Raw genomic sequence first — 9924 nt, 5'->3', positions numbered from 1 at the left:
AAAGAAATGAGGACAACCTCAGGGAATTCTGGGATAATATTAAATGCCCCAGCATTTGAATCATAGTTGTCCCAGAAGAAGAAGACAAAAAAAGAAAGAGTATAAGAAAGTACTTGAGGAGATAACAGTCAAAAACTTCCCTAAAATGGGGAAGGAAATACCCAACCAAGTCCAAGAAACCCAGAGAGTTCCAAACAGGATAAACCCAAGGCAAAACATCCCAAGACACATATTAATCAAACTAACAAAAATTAAACACAAGGAGAAAATATTAAAAGCAGCAAGAGAAAAGCAACAAATAACACACAAGGGGATCCCCATAAGGGTAACAGCTCATTTTTCACTAGAAACTCTTCAGGCCAGAAGGGAATGGCAGAATATACTTAAAGTGATGAAAGAGAAAAACCTACAACCAAGATTGCTCTACCCAGCAAGGATCTAATTCAGATATGAAGGAGAAATCAAAAGCTTTACAGAAAAGCAAGAGCTGAGAGAATTCAGCATCACCAAACCAGTTCTTCAACAAATGCTACAGGATCTTCTCTAGACAGGAAACAGAGAAAAGGTTTATAAAAACTAATCCAAAACAACAAAGTAAAAGGTAATGGGATTGTACTTATCAATAACTACCTTAAATGTAAATGGGTTAAATGCTCCAACCAAAGGACAAAGACTGGCCAATTGTATACATAACAAAACCCCTATATATGCTATCTACAAGAGACTTACCTCAAATCTAGGGACACATATAGACTGAAAGTGAGGGGCTGGAAAAAGATATTTCATGCAAACGAAGACCAGAAGAAACAGGAGTAGCAATAATCATATCAGATAAAATAGAATGAAATAAACACCATAATAAGAGACAAAGAGGGACACTACATAATGATCAAGGGATCAATCCAAGAAGATATAGTATTATAAATATATATGCACCCAACATAGGAGTGCCTCAATACATAAGGCATACTAACAAGTATGGAAGGGGAAATAAACAGTAACACAATAATAGAGGGGGACATTAATACACTACTCATGCCTATGGATGGAGAAGGCAATGGCACCCCACTCCAGTACTCTTGCCTGGCAAATCCCATGGATGGAGGGGCCTGGAAGGCTGCAGTCCATGGGGTCGTGAAGAGTCGGACATGACTGAGTGACTTCCCTTTCACTTTTCACTTTCATGCATTGGAGAAGGAAATGGCAACCCACTGCAGCGTTCTTGCTTGGAGAATCCCAGGGATGGGGGAGCCTGGTGGGCTGCCATCTATGGGGTCACACAGAGTCGGACACGACTGAAGTGACTTAGCAGCAGCAGCAGCATGCCTATGGATAGATCAACCAAAGAGAAAATTAGCAAGGAAACACAAGCTTTAAATGATACAATGGGCCAGTTAGACCTAGTTGATTTCTAAAGGGCATTTAACCCCAAAACAATGGATTTCACCTTTTCCTCAAGGGCACATTTCAAGCATCTTTTCTGATCACAATGCAGTAAGATTAGATATCAACTCTTGGAAAAAATCTATAAAAAACACAAACATCTGGAGATTAAACAACACACTTCTGAATAACCAATAGATCATGAAAGAAATCAAAAAAGAAATAAAAATATGCATAGAAACAAATGATAATGAAAACATGACAACCCAAAACCTATGGGATTCAGTAAAAGCAGTTCTAAGAGGGAGGTTCATAGCACAAGCCTACCTCAAGAAACAAGAGAAACATCAAATAGCCAACCTAATTTTACACTTAAAGCAACTAGAAAAAAGAGAACAAAACAACCCCCAAAGTTAGTAGAAGAAAATAAATGAAAAAGAAATGAAGGAAACTATAGAAAGATCAACAAAGCTAAAAGTTAGTTATTTGAGAAGATAGACAAAATAGACAAACCATTAGCCAGACCCATCAGTTTAAAAAAGCTAGAAGAATCAAATCAATAATTAGAAATGAAAATGGAGAAATCACAACAGACAACACAGAAATATACAAGATCATAAGAGACTACTATGAGCAATTATATGCCTATAGAAAGGACAACTTGAAAGAAATGGACAAATTCTTAGAAAAATGTAACCTTCCAAAAATGAACCAGGGAGAAATAGAAAATCTGAACAGATCAATCACAAGCACAGAAATCAAAGCCATAATAAAAAATCTTCCAACAAACAAAATTCCAGGACCAGATGGCTTCACATGTGAATTCTACAGAAATATTAGAGAAGAGCTAACACCTGTCCTACTCAAACTCTTCCAAAAAATTGCAGAGGAAGGAATACTCCCAGACTCATTCTATGAGGCCACCATCACCCTGATACCAAAACCAAACAAAGATGCCACACACAGAAAAAAAAAAAACTACAGACCAATATCACTGATGAACATAGATGCAAAAACCCTTAACAAAATTCTAGAAAACAGAATCCAACAACATATTAAAAAGACCATACATAATGACCAAGTGGGCTTTATTCCAGGGATGCAAGTTTTCTTCAATATTTGCAAATCAATCGATTTTATCAACCATATTAACAAATTGAAGATAAAAACCACAAGATTATCCCACAAGATGCAAAGAAAGCCTTTGACAGAATTCAACACCCACTTATGATAAAAATTCTCCAGAAAGCAGGCATAGAAGGAACATACTTCAACATAATAAAAGCCATATATGACAAACCCACAGCAAACATTATCCTCAATGGCAAAAAAATTGAAAGCATTTCCTCTAAAATCAGGAAAAAGGCAAGGATGTCCACTCTCACCACTACTATTCAACATAGTTTTGGAAGTCCTAGCCACAACAGTCAGAGAAGAAAAGAAATAAAAGGTATCCAGATTGGAAAAGAAGTAAAATTCTCACTGTTTGCAGATGACATGATTCTCTACATAGAAAACCCTAAATTAGATACCACCAGAAAATTACTAGAGCAAATCAATGACTATAATAAAGTTGCAAGATATAAAATTAATACACAGAAATCCCTTACATTCCTATACACTAACAATGAAAAAACAGAAAGAGAAATTAAGGAAAAAAATCCCATTCACCATTTCAATGAAAATAATAAAATACTTAGGAATAAATTTACCTAAAAAAAACAAAAGACCTATATATAGAAAACTATAAAACACTGATGAAAGAAATCAAAGATGATGCAAATAGATGGGGAAATATACCATGTTCGTGGATTGGAAGAATCAATATAGTGAAAATGAGTATACTACCTTAAGCAATCTATAAATTCAATGCAGTACCTAGCAAGCTACCCATGATATTTTTCACAAAACTAGAACAAATAATTTCACAATTTATATGGAAACACAAAAAAACCTTGAATAGCCAAAGCAATCTTGAGAAAGAAGAATGGAACTGGAGGAATCAACCTTCCTGACTTCAGACTATACTACAAAGCTACAGTCATCAAGGTACTGGCACAAAGTGTCAAGATACTGGCACATCAGGGTACTGGCACAAAGACAGAAGTATAGATTAGTGGAACAAAATATAAAGCCCAGAGATAAACCCACACACTATGGACACCTTATCTTTGACAAAGGAGGCAAAAATATACAATGGAGAAAAGGCAATCTCTTTAATAAGTAGTGCTGGGAAAACTGGTCAACCACATCTAAAAGAGTTAAACTAAAACACTTTCTAACACCATAAACAAAAATAAACTCAAAATGGATTAAAGAGCTAAGTGTAGACCATAAACTATAAAACTCTTAGAGGAAAACATAGGCAGAACACTCTCTAACAGAAATCACAGCAAGATCCTCTATGACTCACCTCCCAGAGTAATGGAAATAAAAACAAAATAAACAAATGGGACAAAATTAAACTTAAAAGCTTTTACACAATGAAGGAAACTATAAGCAAGGTGAAAAGGCAGCCTTCAGAATGGGAGAAAATAATAACAAACAAAACAACTGACAAAGAATAAATCTCCAAAATATACAAGCAGTTCATACAGCTCAATACCAGAGAAACAAACAACCCAATCAAAAAGGGGGCCAAAGAACTAAACAGACATTTCTCCAAAGAAGACATACAGATGGCTAATAAAAACATGAAAAGATGCTCAACATTATTCATTATTAGAGAAATGCAAATCAAAATCACAATGAAGTATCATCTCATGCCAGTCAGAATCACCACCACCAAAAGTCTACAGACAATAAATGCTGGAGAGGGTGTAGAAAAAGGGAACCCTCTTACACTGTTGGTGGGAATTCAAACTGATACAGCCACTATGGAGAACAGTGTGGAGATTCCTTAAAAAACTGGAAATAGAACTGCCATAAAACCCAGCAATCCCACTGCTGGGCATACACACTGAGGAAACCAGAAATGAAAGAGACACATGTACCCCAATGTTCATTGCAGCACTGTTTACAATAGCTAAGACATGAAAGCAACCCAGGTGTCCACTGGCAGATGAATGGATAAGGAAGTTGTGGTACATATACACAATGGAATATTATTCGGCTATAAAAGGGAATGCATTTGAGTTAGTTCTAATGAGGTGGATGAAACTGGAATCTATTATACAAAGTGAAGTAAGTCAGAAAGAGAAACACAAATACAATATATTAATGCATGTATATGGAATTTAGAAAGATGGTAATGATGACACTATATGCAAGACAGCAAAAGAGACACAGATGTAAAGACCAGACTTTTGGACTAAGTGGGAGAAGGTGAAGGTGGGATGACTTGAGAGAATAGCATTGAAACATGTATATTACTATATGTAAAATTGATGACCAGTACAAATTCAATGCATGAAGCAGGGCATTCAAAGCTGGTGCTCTGCAACAACCCAGAGGGATGGGGTGGGCTAAGTGTAAGGCCATAAACTATAAAACTCTTAGAGGAAAACATAGGCAGAACACTCTCTAACAGAAATCTCAGCAAGATCCCTGGGTAGGGGGGTCAGGATGCGGGACACATGTGCACCCATGGCTGATTCACATCAATGTATGGCAAAAATCATCACCATATTGTAAAGTAATTATCCTCCAATTTAAAAAATTAATTAATTTTTTTTGAAAAAAGCATACTCCATTTTCCTGGCTGTCCAGTGGTTACGACTCTGCACTTTTCATTTCTGTGGCCTGGGTTCAATCCCTTATCAGGGAACTAAGATCCCACAAACTGCATGGTACTACCAAAATTAAATAAATAAAGCCGTAGTCCATGTTTTACATCAATTCTGTTTCCTCTAGCAAAGGTCATTTTTTGGTCAGTGAATTTTAAGGTTCTTACTTCATTGTGAAAAAATTTGAAGATGAAGCGATAAGTAAGAAGTAGATTTATTTCAAGAGAAACACACTCCATAGACAGCATCTGGGCCATCTCAGAAGGCAAAAGAGAGGTTTGAGATATGCCATAGTTAAATTTTATGGACTGGGTAATTCCATAAGCTAATGAGTGGGAAGATTATTCCAATTATTTTGGGGAAAGGGCAAGGATTTCCAGGAACTGGGCCACCACCCACTTTTTGACCTTGCATGGTTGACCTCAGAACTGTCAAGCTAATGTATTACACTAAGCAAACAAAGAGGCTCAAGGTCTATTGGAAGTTGAGTTTTCTGCCATTTTGGAACCAGTTGGTTCTAACCAGGTTTTTTTCATGTCCTATGGCTCTGACATTCTTTTAAAGGTTATACAAGCTCTCTTCCCTTCTGTTTCAATTTCAGTGGTGTTCTTTCAAATGGACTGGACTCCCATTATCTAGATATTTTTACTTCTGAGTTCATTTTCCCTTGGTGATGTACCCAAAGTGAGGAGCTGTGGCTTGCTAGTACTATTCCTGGGGAGGTGGTGGAAGGAGCTAATTCACTCTTTGTACCTTCACCAGGTGACCCTGACATAATCTCTAGGTTGTTAGAGATGCTAATAAACTCCTCAAAAATCTCCCCTGGAAGATCTTTTTCTCTCTGCGTTGTAATTGTTCAGTCCTAAAGATGTGATATTGTGATATATAATAAGAAATACATATTCAGTCTTCATCCTTCTTTGCACAAGCTCTTAAAATTCTTGGAATTTCCTGAATGACAAGACTGATAAAAGAGAAAGGAATGTCTTCTGTTATTCATAACAAACCCCTTTATAGCCACACCTGAGTTTATCTTAATGACATGACTCTTGGAAGTTGGGAACTGGTTGTCTGAAGAACCAACCAGTGATCAGAAGGCTAGAACATTCAGCCCCATTCTTTGACCTATGGGAGAAGGGGGAGGGTATGGAAATTGAGTTCACTCACCAATTGCAAATGATTTAGTCACTCATTCCTACATAATGAAGCCTCCCCACATACTGTAACCAAAGTTCAGAGAGCTTTTGGGTTGGAGAACATGTGGAAGTGCTGAGGCCACCTTGAGTAGGCAATGAAATCACCATGCCTCTTCCTACAAAACCTTGCCTTATGCATCTCTTACATCTGACTGTTCCTGAGTTGTATCCTTGTATAATAAATCAGTAATCTAGAATGCAATCTGTTTTCCTGAGTTTTGTGAGCCATTCAAACAAATTATTGAACCTGAGTAGGCTGTTGCTGTTAAGGGAACCCTTGTTTCATAGCTGGTCATTCAAATGCACAAGTGACAATCTGGGGTTTATGACTGACATCTGGAGGAGCATGAGGGAAGTCTTGTGGGAAGTGAGCCCTTTAGCTTGTAGGATCTAATGCTAGTTCTAGGGTAGATAGGCTCATAAGTAAAGCATGAGTATAAATTAATAGAGTGGTATAGAAAAACTGTGGGGTTTTTTTTTTGTTTGTTTGTTCTTTTAGAAGGAGAGAGAGTAGGGAGAGAATAGGGAACACAGAGACTCAATACTCCGTCTGCATCATTGTTACCTGCTCCTCACCACAGCCAGTCACCCTGCTGACCCTTGAAGTCCTGAACTAGAGCTGCTACATGTCTGTTTTACATTATAAAAGAGCCTTCAATGATCCACTGCGCAATGGATCAAAATTTCTCTCCCTTGTCCTACTGGAGCATGCTCTTTTATCCCATGCTGAGCTTTCCTTCCCATTGTTGTTGTTGTTCAGTCTCTAAGTCATGTCCAACTCTTTGTGACCCCAGGGACTGTGGCACACCAGGCTTCCCTGTCCTTCACTATCTCCCAGAGTTTGCTCAAACTCCTGTCCATTGAGTCAGTGATGCCATCCAACAACCTCATCCATTGTCACGCCCTTCTCCTCTTGCCCTCAATATTTCCCAGGATCAGGGTCTTTTCCAAAGAGTCAACTCTTTGCATCAGGTGGCCAAAGTACTAGAACTTCAGCTTCAGCATCACTCCTTCCAGTGAATATTCAAAGTTGATTTCCTTTAGAATTGACTGGTTTGATCTCCTTGGTGTCTAAGGGTCTTCTTCAACACCTGGTATGGGAAGAAGTCTTTCTTCCCATACCAGATTGTAATCACCTTATATTTCCCCAAGGATTTTCTATGGGCTTCTCATGGATTTTGCTCCAGTCCTTCGAATTCTAGTGCTTTTCTCTCAGTTCTGTGATATGACTATGATTCAGTTATAAAAAGAGCCAACTGTCCTGTTAATCCACTATTATGTCTAAAGCCAAAAGTAGCTTCTGCTCCTTATTAGCACTAAAATCTCATTTGACCTTTTATTTTTGAAACTTTATATACAATAATTCTGTTTCTTCCATCTACTAGCCATTTGATAATGAGCAAGTTAAGTTCCTATAATCTCTGATTTTTTTGTCCCATCTCATGCAAGATAACATGCAAAATTTTCTGTGAAATGTCTTGTACAAAGTAAATAGAGAGTAATTTAAAAGCAGCATAGTATTAGCCCTTTTTGCTTAATGAACTATCCCAAATCTTGGGGGCTGAGGACAATCTGTTTTTAAAAAATCAACTGAATAAATTTTAAAGATCTCATTGGCCTTATTCAATGATTCATGATCAGGCAGCATCCACTTTAGCAGATGGAAAAGAACTGAGGAACTGTGCAAAATGAAAGACTTCTCTATTCAGAAGGAAGCAGGAACAAGGTAGGTATAGTAGGCAAAAATCATATTGGTTATGGTGATATCACTGCAGGGTTTTATCAGGCAGATTACCCAACTAGTGCTGATCAGGCAACTCCTGATTAAGATTCCATTTCTGGAAGAGTTGAAACTAAAAGTGAAGTCTCTGTTGGTGACACAGAGCTTAATATAAGTGATTCCACTTGGGGCCTGTTTGCTTGTTTTCAACAAACCATAATCTATTTAGCTCATGATTTTGTCGGTTGGTAATCTGGGCTGGACTCAGCTGAGTTCTTGGAATTGGCTACTGTCAGCTAGACCAAACGTGTATTGGGAATTAAAGTGCTAGGAATTAAAAAGATACTGCCAGATCCAACAGCTCTGCAGAACAGCACAAGCCTACCCTAGAAAACAGAGAGGCACATTTTTCTGGGCCAGCAAGTGGGAGAAAGAGAGAAAGAACAGAACACTGGGCTACATGTTTCTCATTGACCAACAGGCTACCTCCAGCGTATTCACTTGGCAGCAAGAAAGTCTCTACAGTGAGAGCAGAAGTATGTGTGGTCTAGACTTGGAACTGGCACAGTGTTTCTTCGGTTGCATGTGACCGACCAAAGCAAGTTATAAAATCAGTCCAAACTCAAGGGCTGGAAAAGTACACTCCACTTCTTGATGGGAAGAACCACAAAGTCACATCCAAGGCCTTGGACACAGAGAGAAAAGCAATCTGCATCCGTTTTTGCAATCCCCCACCATTGGTTCACACAATCTCTGGAGATTAATTGCCTGAGTTTGAAAGCTGGTTTTCACTTAATGGTTGTGTGGTCTTGGACATTACTTGACCTTTCAGTGCCTCAGTTTCCTCATTTATTAAATGAGGATAATTATAGCACATCGTTTTGCTAACAAAGGTCCATGTAATCAAAGCTATGGTTTTTCCAGTAGTTATGTACAGAAGTGAGAGTTGGACCATAAAGAAGACTGAACACCAAAGAATTGATGCTTTTGAATTGAGGTGCTGGAAAAGACTCTTAAGAGACCCTTAAACTGGAAGGAGATCAAGCCAGTCAATCCTAAAGTAAATCAACCCTGATTATTCATTGGATATTGGACAATCCTGAATATTCATTGATGCTGAAGCTGAAGCTCCAATACTTTGGCCACCCAATGCAAAAAAAGCCAACTCATTGCAAAAGACTCTGGTGCTGGGAAAGATTGAGGGCAGGAGGAGAAGGGGCAACAGAGGATGAGATTGTTGGATGGCATCACTTACTCAATGGACATGAGTTTGAGCAAACTCTGGGAAATGGTGAAGGATAGGGAAGCCTGGTGTGCTGCAGTCCATGGGTTGCAAAGAGTCAGACACAATTCAGTGACTGAACAAGAACAATAGCATATATCTCATAGGGATATTGTGAATTAAATTAGTTGATGCTTTTAAAGCAGAGCCTGCCACAGGCCTATACGTACTTTTCTTTTGTTTTGAAGTTGGTCTTCCCTTTGTCTCTCTCTACTGCCTTGCCTGTGCTCATCATGTTTCCTCTTGGACAAGAGATCAATCTCTATCATCCTGCTTCCCCTCGTCAAAATTTCACCCATCCCTCAGAAACTCTGCTAAAAAACATCACCCTCCCTTTTTCCTTTTAGGTGGCTTTACTTTTTGCCCCTTTATTCCAACATCGCTCTTTAATAGCGGTTGTCACATTCTGCCTTCTAGGGATTATATTTTTATTCATCCCCAAACAGTAATGAACTCCTCCAAGTTCCAGGCCCAGAATGAAGGGTGATGAACAAGATTTGAAAAGTCCCTGGGCTTATTGTACTACAGAAGAGGAGAGAATTGTATATATATTTATCTATTCTAGATTGTACCTCCTGAAGGTGGGAATGAAGTCACATTCATTTCTTCATCTTTCAC

Source organism: Bubalus bubalis, chromosome 16, assembly GCF_019923935.1.
Source record: "Bubalus bubalis isolate 160015118507 breed Murrah chromosome 16, NDDB_SH_1, whole genome shotgun sequence".
Taxonomy (NCBI): domain Eukaryota; kingdom Metazoa; phylum Chordata; class Mammalia; order Artiodactyla; family Bovidae; genus Bubalus; species Bubalus bubalis.
Note: the sequence above shows the minus strand (reverse complement) of the source record.